This window comes from Rana temporaria, chromosome 10 (genome assembly GCF_905171775.1).
Source record: "Rana temporaria chromosome 10, aRanTem1.1, whole genome shotgun sequence".
Classification (NCBI taxonomy): Eukaryota; Metazoa; Chordata; class Amphibia; order Anura; family Ranidae; genus Rana; species Rana temporaria.
The window spans coordinates 107897901-107912326 of record NC_053498.1 but is presented as its reverse complement, the minus strand read 5'-3'; the positions used below and the strand labels follow the sequence as shown (position 1 = coordinate 107912326).

At 44.5% G+C, this 14426-nt stretch overlaps 1 protein-coding gene across 2 annotated transcripts in view; it reads right to left on the bottom strand.

Annotated features, from left to right (window-relative positions):
* RERE (arginine-glutamic acid dipeptide repeats) overlaps window positions 1–11941 on the bottom strand; it is a 450961-nt gene extending 439020 nt beyond the window's left edge. For both annotated transcript variants that reach the window (XM_040325943.1, XM_040325944.1), the window contains exon 1: window positions 11694–11941. The gene's annotated coding sequence lies outside the window, so the exon portion shown is untranslated. The remainder of the gene's footprint in view (window positions 1–11693) is intronic.
* Window positions 11942–14426: the final 2485 nt, after the last annotated feature.

Genomic DNA, 14426 nt, shown 5'->3' with positions numbered 1-14426 from the left:
GAGAATTTTCACAAATAAATACAGAATATAATACAGGAAAAGGAGGGAAAATGGTGCCAAGGCGTTTTAGACACACAGTAATCACACCTCCTTGATTAGTGACCACAGAGAGAAAGCTCCCATGACTTTTTTCATCAGGAAACAGACAACCAGGTATTCAGAACAGAAGGATTACAGCAACATCAGAGCAAAAAACGAACAATGAGGACATGAAACCAGGACTGCAGTAAGGTAAAGGAAGCTATTTAGCTAAAAAAAAAAACGTAATAAGTCATATTAGATGGTTTTGATAAACCTGAAAAGAAACCTGCAAGAAAACTGATAGTGTCATGGTGTGTATGGGGCTTTTGGCTTAGAAGCTGTCTAGTTTGCATTGCTGTCTGCAGTGTGAAGATTTATCCTTGCTTCCTAAAAGACAGGATCTGAGGAAGAGAGAAAATCTCTACAAAAAGGGAACCCAAAAGAATTTAAATGCCGATAGGGGATCTATGCCTTTACCATCCTTAAAAAAAAAAAAAAAAAAAACACACACGTTGCCTGGAGTTTGGGCTTTACATCAGCTCTTTAGCCATTTGAACCTGAATGGTAGTTTCATAACTTATACATCAAACCATGAAAAACAATGAGCAAGGGGGCATGATTAGTGCCAACAGCATGGGAGTGTGGCTATCCCTGCTGTTTAAAACAATTTAGAGGGGTTAAAAGGAGGCCTATGGAATGTGAGGCATTTGGGCGGGAAAGTCACGTGTAGTGTACAGTAGAACAGGTGTTTTTGAGCGGGAGGTTCACGTGTAATGTATGACTCATACACGTGCGGCGAGGGGTATATAAACCCCCCCCGCTCAGGCAGTTTTCAGGTACTTTACCTTACAGTGTGAAGAGCTCCCGGACGCTGCGAGGATGAGCCTTCTTGCTTCTGAGGCGATGAGAGCGCTGGTGAAGAAAATACTGGAAAGAGCGGAGACCGAAGGAGGAGAAGAGTGGCTGGAGAGATGCCTGTCGGCTATCGAAGAACCGTCTGCCGTGGACCAGGGCATGGAAGCTGCGGTCGGAAGCGCGGCCGGTCTGGAGGAGGGTGAGATAGTGTCTCCGTGTGAGCCGCCCCCTCTGGATATTCTTTCTCTCCCAGCCCGCAGGTCTCAGCGCACTCGCCCGCCGGAGCGTCCGTCGACGTCAGAGGCATCTCGCGGGTTGCCGGTATATCGTTCGGAGGAGGAAGGAGGGAGTGACGTCAGAGCCGGTGCAAGCAGTGCCCGGAAGGCGAATAAAAAACGTAAGAATGCCTCGCCGTCCCCGGGGCGAGGCAGAGGTGGTAGGACCAAGGCTCAGCCATCCCCGCCTGGGGGAGAAAATGTCTTCTTCCTTTCGCAGGCTCCAGGAAAGAACCAAGCGGGACCTTCAGCATCGCATGTCTCCAGGCGTGAACAGCTGGGTACGGCGATGGCAGTCGAAAGGCAGGACGGGAACACAAGTCAGTCAGCTGCGGCTTCAAGCGCTCCAGCGGCATCTGCTGGTGAGTTAATAGAAGGCAGCTTAATTTCACTACTTTTAAAAAAAATTGATAATTTAACTGATGTACTTAAACCTATTCCTACTCCTAAATCTAATTTACATTCAAGTGTTTGGTTAGGAAATAGCGAAGTGTCTTCGCACACAATAAGAGAAAAAAGTCACTCTGAAATTCCTGATAATTGTCTTAAAGAAGTTTTGCCATGTGAGATTTCTCCATTGGGATTTCACTTGGCTTTGAATATAAAAGAAAAAATTTGGAACAATGACTTTGTAGACCTGATGTCATTGCTTCCTAACAGTAAAGAATTTGCAGTACGTTCGGAAAAAAAATCAGATGAAGAGGATAGGAGACGTATTGCGCCCAGGTCTTTTCACAATTGGCTACACGCTTTTTGTATATTTTCTGCGGTTTTAGGCGAGAAATTCCCTGAGAAATGTAGCGGTCTCTTCCAGCATTTAGAACATATATTGGAAGCGTATAGAAATTTCGGAGGCTTCGGGTGGTATAATTATGATGAGTCGTTCCGCCAGAAGCTGTCGGTATACAAAAATCTTAAATGGGGTATGAAGGATGTGGGGTTGTGGTTGAACCTCATAGTTCCGCAAAAGCCGATTTTTAATAAAAGCCAACCGTCGGTTACTCCAAATAATGCTTCTGCGATGTACAAGAAAGGAATATGTTATGCCTTTAACGAGTCGCAATGCCGCTGGGCGGCATCGTGCAGATATAGGCATGAATGTTCTTTCTGTTTCGGGCCTCACCCGGTGGTGAAGTGTTTCAAAAGAAATTTCCAACACAAAGACATCCCAAAAAGCACGAACTCCAGTGAGTCTGGAAAGAATGCTACCTTGGCTTCTCCTTTACCCCGACAAGGAGAAAGCGGAAATTTTAATTAAGGGTTTCTCCACTGGTTTTGAATTACCAAAATTTTTAGGAACAGGTTGTGAAACAGTGAAGAATTTAAAATCGGTAAGTCAAAATAGTCAAGTTGTGAGGGAAAAAATCTTCAAGGAAATAACAGCTGGGCGTATTGCCGGTCCTTTTATTTCCCCACCGTTTAAAGATTTCAGGATATCTCCATTGGGGCTTATTCCTAAGAAGGAACCTAATTCGTTTAGGTTAATTCACCATCTTTCCTACCCTAAGGGTAAGTCTTTAAACGATGAAATTGACCCAGCGTCAGCTTCAGTGTCATATGCGACTTTTGATGACGCTGTGGTTCTGATAAAAAGAGTAGGGATAGGCGCCTTACTAGCAAAATCCGACATTCAATCAGCCTTTAGATTACTACCCATTGCGCCCGAAGCGTTTAGTTCCTTGGGTTTTTGTTTTGAGGATAAATTTTTCTATGATATGTGCCTCCCAATGGGTTGCTCAATGTCTTGCCATTATTTTGAATTGTTCGCATCTTTCTTGCAGTGGGTAATTAGTTTTGAATCAGGTAGTAATGGAATCATCCATTACCTTGATGATTATTTATTTATAGGGCCTCCGGACTCTCCCATCTGTAATTTAATATTGCATCTTTTCCTAGTGATTGCGGAATATTTCGGTATTCCGATTGCAAAAGAAAAGACTTTTCCGCCAGTGACGAAGCTGGATTTTTTGGGCATAAGCATTGATACAAATTTATTTATGTTTCAACTACCTGAGGTAAAGATAGCTCGTTTACAGCTCACAATTTGTTGTATGTTACGTAGAAGGAAGGTGATTTTAAAAGAGCTGCAATCTCTCCTTGGTCAATTAGCTTTTGCATCTAGGGTAATGCCGGTTGGCAGAATTTTTTCTAGGAGATTGGCTTTGGCAACAGCTGGATTAAAATCACCTTTCTCCCACATTCGCCTTACCACAGATTTAAAAGACGACCTCCTAGTCTGGTCACAGTTTTTAGAAGACTACAACTGTCAGACAATGTTTCAAGATGAATTTATTTTTGCAGCAGACATGCATTTGTACACGGATGCGGCGGGATCTTTAGGTTTCGCAGCAATATGGGAGACACATTGGTGTTGCGGTGCCTGGCCACCTTTTTGGGTACAATGCAAGGCAACAAAAAATATTGTTTTGTTGGAGCTCTTCCCCATAATAGTGGCCTTTGAATTGTGGGGAAGCAGTTTTGCAAACAAAAGAATATTGATACACTCGGACAATAAAGGAGTTTTATTTGCAATAAATTGTTTATCCTCAAAATCTGAACAGGTAATAAAGCTACTGCGTTACTTTGTCCTTCTGTGTTTAAAATTCAATATCTGGGTGAAAGTGAAACATGTGCCAGGTAAAGAAAATACGGTAGCTGATTCGTTATCTCGCTTTCAGATCTCTCGGTTCAGGCTGCTTTTTCCGGAAGCGGACTTGGTAGGTTTCAAATGTCCAAGCCACCTATGGGAGTTGATTTGACGCCGGCATTGGAGTCAATTAAACAGTCAGTACTTCCTAGAACATGGATCGAGTACTCGATCGCATGGAAGAAGTGGTTAGAATTTAATGATGGTTTGGGTTGTTCTGGTTTAGTACCAACAGAGAACACGTTATTGGCATTTATGAGTTCATTGATGAAGAAGGGTTTTTCCTCCAATCATATTAATAAGACGATGGTGGGTATTTCCTTTTTCTTCAAGATGAATAGGTTACCTGGATGTAATAGCTTTTTCTCTGTTCGTCAGGCTATGAAGGGCTACAGGAGAAGGACACACCAACCAGATACTCGCAGGCCAATATCGATCGACATTTTAAAGAGGATTTGCGCTGCTACGTTTTCAGTATGTAGTTCGGAATTTGAAGCTTTATTATTTCAGACGGCATTTATTTTAATTTTCTTCGCGGCCTTGCGGATATCTGAGTTGGTCCCTGCAAATAAGAAAGGTACATCTGGGCTAATGTTGAATGATGTAAGGATAGAGGAAGAAAAAGTGCTAATTTTCATTAGCAAATCAAAAACTGACGTTCAAGGTAAAGGTCATTGGCTCGTTTTAAATGCCTGCGGCGACCGTACCATTTGTCCTTTATTAATAATATCAAAATATCTGAGTACCAGGCCTAAATGTGCCGGAAATTTTTTAGTGCATTTAAATACTGCACCATTAACAAAATTCCAGTTTTCAGCGTTATTGCATAAGTGCATATCTTTCATCGGTCTTTCCCATTTAAAATTTTCTTCCCACTCTTTCAGAATCGGGGCCGCTACAGAGGCAGCTAGAATGGGCCTTGACGATGCTGTCATTAAAAGTTTGGGGAGGTGGGAATCCAGTAAATTTAATTTGTATGTTCGCCCTAATTTGTCTGTTTAATTTCTTAGGTCAGAAGAGAGTTATTTGGATTCTAGGACACTCCTTTGTGCACTGGGCTCACAAAAGGGCATGTCAGAGATGTTATACTGCCAACTTGTCTTTTTCTTCCGAATGGTGTCAAATTTGGTGGAGAGGTATCCGTGGTTTACAGTGGAAAAATATTTCATTACAATTTTTCAAGTTGGCGGAATGCTGGCCTTCTCCTGATATTATAATTATACATGGGGGAGGCAATGATGTGGGTAAACAATCCACTTTGGAGCTACTGTTTTTGGTAAAAAGTGATTTACAGTTAATACATAGTTGGTTTCCTAAAGCGAGATTAATTTTCTCTGAGATAGTCCCAAGGTTGGTTTGGTTGTCATCCGGGAAACAGAAAAATTTAGAAAAAATAAGAAAGAGGTTTAATCATTTAATGGAAAGATTTATGCCCAGTTTGGGAGGTTTTTCCTTTAGACATACTGAGTTGGAAGGGGGGTTTCCAGGCCTATATAGACAAGACGGTGTCCACTTGTCGGATGTTGGTCTGGACATTTTTAACTCAGATATACAAACCATGATTGAGAAGGCCGCGGTGTTGGGGTAGCCTTTTTTGTTTGTTTGACAAACAAAATAGGCTGTGTGGGGACTTTTGTTTTAATAATTTATTTATGGTACTCGCTCGAGTCCTAAGACTGAGTGAGATTTGGAAATATTTGAAAAAATAATTTAAGTTTGAAATATTTATTGATTTATAAAATTTAATAAAGATAACAGTTTATTTATATTATAATTGCTTGTATTTATTCATACCAATAAAGGTGCCGCGGCCAATTTTATCACCATCTTTGATGGTCTTGGTTTGGTATTGTTATTTTAGATAAGAAGTAGTATAGCCTACATTCCCATGAGCAAGGGGGCATGATTAGTGCCAACAGCATGGGAGTGTGGCTATCCCTGCTGTTTAAAACAATTTAGAGGGGTTAAAAGGAGGCCTATGGAATGTGAGGCATTTGGGCGGGAAAGTCACGTGTAGTGTACAGTAGAACAGGTGTTTTTGAGCGGGAGGTTCACGTGTAATGTATGACTCATACACGTGCGGCGAGGGGTATATAAACCCCCCCCGCTCAGGCAGTTTTCAGGTACTTTACCTTACAGTGTGAAGAGCTCCCCCATCCCTCCCACCCTGTCGCAGCACCTTTTATGTGGTTTGTCACCCTTGGATCAAGGGGGGACTTTTGTTTTAATAATTTATTTATGGTACTCGCTCGAGTCCTAAGACTGAGTGAGATTTGGAAATATTTGAAAAAATAATTTAAGTTTGAAATATTTATTGATTTATAAAATTTAATAAAGATAACAGTTTATTTATATTATAATTGCTTGTATTTATTCATACCAATAAAGGTGCCGCGGCCAATTTTATCACCATCTTTGATGGTCTTGGTTTGGTATTGTTATTTTAGATAAGAAGTAGTATAGCCTACATTCCCATGGCAGTGTATAAACATATTAGGCTCCATTTACCAAACAAGCTAAAAATGTGAGTCACATTTGTGGTGCCATTCACTGTTGATGGCACCCCAAAACACACAATACATGTTTAAAAACTCGCAAGGATCAACACTGTAAGAAGCTACTGTACATGGGCTAGGTTTGCCGCATTTTTTACATGTAGGGCAGCCTGTTAAAACGGAGAGGGAAAACACGCAAGAAAACGCTGGGTGTAAATTGCAGAGCAATGATTGAGCCGTTATAAGGACCACAAACACATTTGATGAAAATCAAAACAGATTATTCATTGATTTGACTTCCCGTTGTCCAAAATCTAAACCATGGTGCATGCGTAAGAATAATAATCACATACAAGAACAAAGATAGGCTCAGACTGAGCATTGTTTTTCAGCTTCCCGTCACCATCTAACATACAAAACCCAACCCAAAAAAATACACACACATACGGCACCACTACACAATGTAAACATAAATGGCAGCAAAGATGAGTACAGTCATGGTTTATAAGCACCGCTCCTCTACTGCAACTAATCTTTTAGCTCTGCTCCATCCTGGTTACACAAAACAGTTCCATCAGACAAAGAAAAAAAAAGACCAAAACACACAATAAAAGTAATCATCATCATAAGACTGCACGTGATTTATAATTGACACAACATTATTAAACCAAGAAAGCAAATAAACTATTAGTTAGGCTTCTCACTTCTGACTTGGCTTCACCCCAAGTCCATGAAGCTCATGTAAACAAGAACCTACAAGCCTAAAACTCCAAAGTGAAATGTAAAACTTTTGGCAGGTAACATAATATTCCATGAATAAATCACAATAGGGTTTCACCAACTCTTGCCCTTTCACAGAATAAAAGCTGAAGATCGGATCCATCAGTCAATATACATAGCATTACCAGACGAAGGATCAAGTTCTATGTGATTGAGTGATACGTCCAAGCCTGGCCAATGGCCATACTCGGACAGATCTTTTGCTCTACCAATCTTCAAAACAGAACACAAAATCCTCCCAAAAACCATATGGTTTCCAAAAAGGACATTTATAGTCTTATCATTTTGATGTTCTTGTTCAGTTAGAAGGCCATTTCTGGGATTCAGGCAATTCTTACTGTACTAAAATTTCTGTAGTGTGAACCATGCAAGCTTTCCAGTATGATAAATGCTCACAGGCAGCAAGAAATCTGCCCCCACTATGAGAACATATACCCAGTAGGGATTTAGGGCCCCATAACGCATGTGCTTTCGTGCATTATGGCAGTTCATTAACTAACGGATGAAAAAACACCTGCACCAGTCTAGGCAACATAGCACATGGTATGTGTGTTGGCAGCTACTGTATGCATGAATCGGGGTGTCATTCTAAATAAACGGCAACTCAAGGGTGTGAGGCCAGCCTAATGCTAGCCGAGTCCTCGACTGGCCAAAAGACGATAGAAAAATTGACTGAGCTAGGTTTTCAGTTGAACAGCGACTCAGTATCTAATCAGATGCTGTCACACTGTTCAGGTATTCAGACAGCCACAAGTCTTAGTACAATGGCCAGCAGTGGAGATTCCTCCATCCACACTGTTTATATATATATATATATATATATATATACACACACACACCTCGTTCACACCACCATATGTGAATGAAAACCGATGGGAAAAACCGCACGATGGAGACATCAGTTTACATGTGAGTTTTAGTGATTTTTTTTATGCATGCGGACATCAGTTTTCATGAGCATAATGTGCCCTGTTCACACCAATGTTGATGTCATGTTAGTTTTTTCCCCTGTGTAGAAAACTGCATACACGCTGCACACTCCTGCACTGAAAAAATCTCCACGTGATACCAGTGTTGTGGTGTGAACAGGGCACTTAGAGAACAATTGTTTTTTTTGTTGTGCCCTTGCAGAACGCATGCAGAAAAATTGATGTCTCTGCACCATGGTGTGAACGAGGCCTAAAACATGCAATATCTCTTCTGCAATAAAATAAAGCTACCTGCCTGCTCACAGTCTTCTTTGAAACTTACACTGAGCTGTGCAGCTCAGCTTACATTCCAGTACAGTGCCTGTGCTCTGTCAATAAGTGCCCAGGATGTACTGCGCATGCGCAATCCAACAGCTGAGTTTACGATCAGCTGTTGAGACGGCACCTGCGCACAATAGCAGACAGAAAAAATTCTGTCAGATTGTGCTCCGCGCTGCAGAGGCATGTGCATGTGGGTGAGGGGCAGATTAGTACATGATGGGGGGCGGATTATTAAAGGATGGGCAGTGCTGCAAAACAAATATTTTTCTGCTATTCTTCCTGGACGCTTGCGGGGCGTGTTTAGTAAACTGAAGGGCGTGTTTTTGTATCAGAAAAATATGTGTTTTGAAGCACTGGGCATAATTAAAAAATCCGGCCCCATCATGTAAAAACCCTTATTTTAGCAGCACTGCCCATCATTTAATAATCCAGCCCCATCATGTAAAAACTCAGCTGTTGTGATGCACAGTTCAAGCCGGGAACTTCTCGAAAGAACACCGGGATGAGTGCATTCCTGTGCCAGCCAGTGAGAACGGCCACAGACTGGCACCCACCAGCGAGGGACATTGGACCATTGAAGGGCGGTAAGTGCCTTGGTAAGCATTTCTCTCTGGGCCAGACTAGAATAGATGTCTATGGAGCCCCAGGAAAATGTAGGCACCAGCCAGCTGTTGCTCACATCATAATCCTCCGCCATTGCATGTGCCTTTCAGACCTGCAGGGACATTTTGTTCACATTTAAAATGCAGATGCACACAGTAAAAGGATTTGTTTTTGTACTAAACCCACCGATTTAGGTTTCATTCACACTTGTGCATCTTGTCATGCGACTTTGGACATCAAAGTCACATGACAAGTCGCAGCCCATTCTTTTCAATAGCACCTGTTCAAATTGGTGTAACTTAAAGCTGGGTTCCACCCAAAAGTGGAACTTCCGTTTATCCATCTTCTACCCTCCTCAGGTGTCTCATTTGGTACCTTTTGGGGGGGGGGGGGGTACCTGTTTGACAGCTACACTGTCCCCACTTCTGTCGGACCTTGCCGTGGTGAGGTCCGTCAGAAGTTTGTCCCCCTTTGCCTCCCTTACTTGCTGCAGGGCCAGTAAGAGCGCAGCGGACTTCGCACATGTGCAGTAGGGACCCGGCCGTGAAGCCGCAATGCTTTACTGCTGGGTTACCTTATAGGCAATGGCGGCAGCAGTACCCGATGGAAACATCAGCTGCGATGCCGACGTCGCTGGATTCCAGGACAGGCAAGTGTCATTTTTGCAGGGGGTGACCAGAACTCGGCTTTAGAGTTGCAGTAACCTTGAAAAGGTGCCTGCACTACTTTGTGACTTTGATACGACTTTAGGCTGGGTTCACACCATTGCGAATTGGATGCAGCTTCTCTGCATCCAATTCGCAATAGCAGGAGATTTTGACCGACTCTCTATGGAGCCGGTTCACACATCTCCGCTGTGGCTCCAGTGCGAATTTGCACTGTGCCGTTTTTTGGTCCGTTTCAGGTCTGAATTCAGCCCAAAATTTGGGCTGAAATCGGACCTCAAAAAATGCTGAACAGGGACGCATCGGACCCCTGTTGGGAGCCACATGCGGCGATGGTGTGAACCCAGCCTTACACATAATGTATCCAAGTTGCACCAAAAGTGACATGAAAGTCACAATGAAATCGTGCGACTTGAGTCACGCTAATGTAAATGGAGCCTTAACGGTTTGCCATAACAGTTGAATTAATAGGCATGCAGTGAATGAGAACTGTCAAAATTGCTCATGCTCTGAATTGAGCTGTCAATCAAATGTCTGGCATTAAGGATGAGCTCTAGCGTGTTAGCACAGCCCACATGCAGAGCCCGCCAGGAAGTCAGCACTGTGCTAATCACAGGCAGGAAGACATTTCCCGATCTCTGCAGCCGAGCATCGGGACAATGTCTCCCTGCCTGTGATTAGCAAAGCGCAGTGCCGACTTCCTGGAGGGCTCTGCACGTGGGCTGTGCGAACACGCCGGAGCTCATCCTTATCTGGCACCATTATTAATCAAATATGCAGCACCATGGCAATAGCAGATCAAACAGAAGCCAAGATGGCGGCTTCCTTGGCTGTAAGGGACAGGGAAGGTTGATTCCCACTTGAAGGCCCATTCACGCCACATCTGTTGGACCCGTGTTGTTCAACGTGAACCCAATGAAATGGAAATGTCAATGGTGGATTTCAGCTTGTGCTTCATTGATGTATACTGGGTAAAAATGGAACATGTTGCCTTTCAAAGCATTATAATGCATCACTGCACACATCAAGGAAAACAAAAAGTATGTTGGTTTTTGCTGTAGTTCACACTAACCAATGCAGTGAAATGTGGTGTATTGTTGTGTGGGCAGCTGTTTGCACAAGGTCCAGCATGTTTCAGTGCATCAAACTGTTTACTTTTTTTTTTTAAATAACTTTATTCAAAGCATCACACAATGACACTCCATTCATGTCCCTGCATAGCAGTGTGATGCCATCCACTGCTCTGCACATGACACCAGCACGATGGTGTGAATGGGGAACACGGAAAACAATGGCGACTGGCGCTTATTTAGTGCAGAAAACGCCAATCGCTGTCCATTGTGTGAATAAGCCCCAATACTTCGCTTACTCCTCGCTCAGCCCGCCAAAGCCTCTTCTATAGAGCACTCCAAGCAGCGGTCATGTCAAGCGCTAAGGGGGACCAACAGTCCTGCATTGTACATGATGACACTGACGGCCTGTCAACAACATGGCATGCCGGAGGGTAGAGAAGAGTGCCAGCGGGTGAGTAACAAGGTAAGTATTCCCACCTTTGCATCAACCCCCTAGACATACCCAGTATTTAACCCTTGTCTTGCAGGAGGGCCCCACCACAAGGATTGTTTTGTTTTCTCAGAGAGGGGGAGGGGAACGCACACATTGACGCAAGTTTGTTTACCAATGCGCTAAATGCGACACAAGTGACACAAATCAAGGCGTATTGACTTCCAGGATTTACACAGAGATATAAAATGTTTATTATACTAAGTATATAAAATGTTTATTATACTAAGTAGGCGCTGCAATCGGTGTCATCAGGCCACGTACAGAGCCATGGCGTTTGGTTGCGCTCTATTGGCCCGCCTGGCCCAAGGTGAGAGGAATGTGGCAGTCAGGGGGTACAGATAAAATAATAATATGGGTTCATGTATGGCCAGCACCAGGAGGACAATAGGGAATAATGAGCACTTCAACACAGGCAGCCAGGCATGAGCTACTCCTGCCATAGTGGCCCAGGCCAGTGGGAGAGCCCCTCATTCCCTCACTGCCCCCCACACTACATGCACAGGGGGGGTGAGGAGGAGGAGGAGGGGGGCACTTACCTTCCCCGATGCTCTACACCATCAATAAAGGTTTGTGTGGAGCCCGCAGAGAAAGGGAGCCAGGCGCGGGAGGGTGAGGGCGGCCGTGCCCGGGTCAGTGTGCACAGAGGCTGGGGCTGTGTGGGAAAGCTGCTCCCCTGGAGTTCTACTATCCTGAGGCCTACAACGATGTCACAGTAAGCTGAGTGATGGATGGGGAGGGCCCGGCTTCTCCCGGTGCTTGGACTCTGTATGTGTGTATGAGAGCAACCCAACAACTGACTCCTCCTCCCCCTCCAGCCGCCCCTAACTCCGCCCAACCTCCAGCAAAGCGCCCGATCATTGGGGGTATCCGGCGCACAGGCACCGCCCCGAGGCTACGTACGGGGTGACGCAGTCAACTCATTGAAACCTCGAAAGTGATTTAAACAAAAAAAAAAAAAAAACGTAAGCAAGGGCGAAAGAGCTGGAGCCCAACATACGGGTCTCAGCGACGTCACCGCGCTAGGGATGCCGGGAGGTGTAGTGCTAAGCCGTGCTTTGTAGTCCACTAAGGCTTTCCAGGGTTTTGTTCTCAGCATTGCTTCGCCCGTTCTCTGTCTTCCCAGCCCTGGGGATTAGCAGACACAGAGCTGCCCATAGACTTTATATGGTGCTCAGGGTGTCGTTCACCCCCCATGTGGACCTATTTTGGGGGGACAATGTGGACCGCGTGTGATGCAGAAAAGTGATCAGACACCTTCACTGCAATCCTTACACTTCACCTCAACTTATGTCAATACAGCTTCCGTATGAATCTGTGTGGCAGCAATCAGATGTAGAATGTAGGGATTGGCCAAAAAGGGCTGCATCACGCCTGCTTACCTGCAGTACAAACACACCTTAGTGCCCCTTACACATGGGCGCCTGTGTAAGGGGCACTGAGCAGGTGGATGACAGGCCCGTGTCTGGACTGGACATGGACAAACCTGCTCTCTTTTTTTGGGAAATCGGAGACCGGACAATGATTTCAAAGGTTCCTCTGTTTTGAGAAAGGCTGCTGAAGGCTTGTTTTACGGGGGTGTACCATCATATTGTGTAACGGAAGTGCCCCTTTATTGCCACCATCTTGCTACACCCCACTAGGGTTGCCACCTGTCCGGGTTCAGGTTTTGAAACGTGTGTCCAGGTTTTCAGACCATCTGCATACCTCCCAACTGTCCCTGATTTTGAGGGACTGTCCCTGATTTGGAACAATGTCCCTGTGTCCCTCTTCCCCCCTCATTTTTCCCTCATTTTGGTCTGATCTATAGAGTTGTATATAAAATGCACTTTTTATCTATCAAAAAGTGTTTCCCAGTGCTAAACCTTTCATCCGATTTCTAAATTGCTGCATTAGTAAATTCCAAAAGCCAATATAAAGGAATAGTAGAGGTAAAAAAAGCACTTGTGGGTTTAACCAATCCTTCATTTTTTGTACAATTCTCCTTTAAGGGGGCGTGGCAATGAGTGTGTCCTATGCCTGCATACTTTTTCTGATAGGTCTCCCTCATTCCCATCTCAGAAAGTTGGGAGGTATGCATCTGAAACCCGGACACAATGTTCAGAATGGACTGTTGCTCCCCAAGTAATCAAGTACCACAGGTGTGCGCAGGGGCCCCGCCCCCATACACGGACAGGAGAGAGAGCTTGATCTGCTCCTCCCCTTCCCACCTCTACCCCTCTGTCCACCCACACTCCAATCCCCAGTGTTCTGTGCCTCAGGAAAGGGATGTGTGGGCTGGAAGTTTGAAGCTCAGCAACTAAGCTCAGATACATGGTGGATGCCTGAGCCTCCATCCTCGGGTAAGTGAGCTCACCATTCAATGTCTGTAACTGAGGTCTCCCCCCTCCCTCTCTTCTTTATCCTGCTTCCAAGCAAGGGAGTACACTAAGGTAAGGGGTGCCCTGTGGACTCTGATGTAAGGGGGGTGCCCTGTGAACTCTGATGTAAGGGGGTCTTTAAGAACCCTAATTTAAGGGGGAATGCTGGGAACGCTGATGTAATTTGGAGGTTTGGTCAGCAGTAACTCCTTTACATCAGAGTTCCCCTTTACACCAGAGTCCACAGTGTTCCCCCTTAAAAATAAAATTGCTGTGCGCCTCTAAATTTTTCAGGTTGAAGAAATGGTGGCAACCCTACACCCCGCACTCATCTACAGTAAGGATACAGTGAGAAGGCGGTTAGCGGACATCTTGTTACACCCACCGGAGTCTTGCATTTCACACTTATTTTTAACAGTAAACAGAGTTTATATAGTGAAATTCAGTATATTTAAATCCTTCTGACAATTTGGATGTTGAATTTTAAAAGAATGCGGCAATCCTGCTGATCTTAGTTTTGCTAGTCTGACAGAACACCTCTGCTTTGAAAATTCAACATCAAAACACTCACACAGATTTCAAAATACTGAAATTCACTATATAAGCTTCGTTTACAGTTAAATATAAGTGTAAAATGCAAGACTCTGGTGGGCGTAACAAGATGTCCATTTGCCGCCTTCTCACTGTATCCTTACTGTGGAGAAGGACGGGGTCAGGGCCGTGTTAAGGAATTTGGGGGCACCAAGCAAAAGGGGGCCCCCAAGCCCCCCCCCCCTGCACGCAAATCCTACGTTAGCGCTACACTAATTTTTTTACACCCATGTTCTTACTCCCCTCCCCCCCCCCTCCCTAGTCCCTATGTTTTTCTATTCTCACCTCCCCTTCCTTGTAGGCTGCCACTGCAGAGTGGCC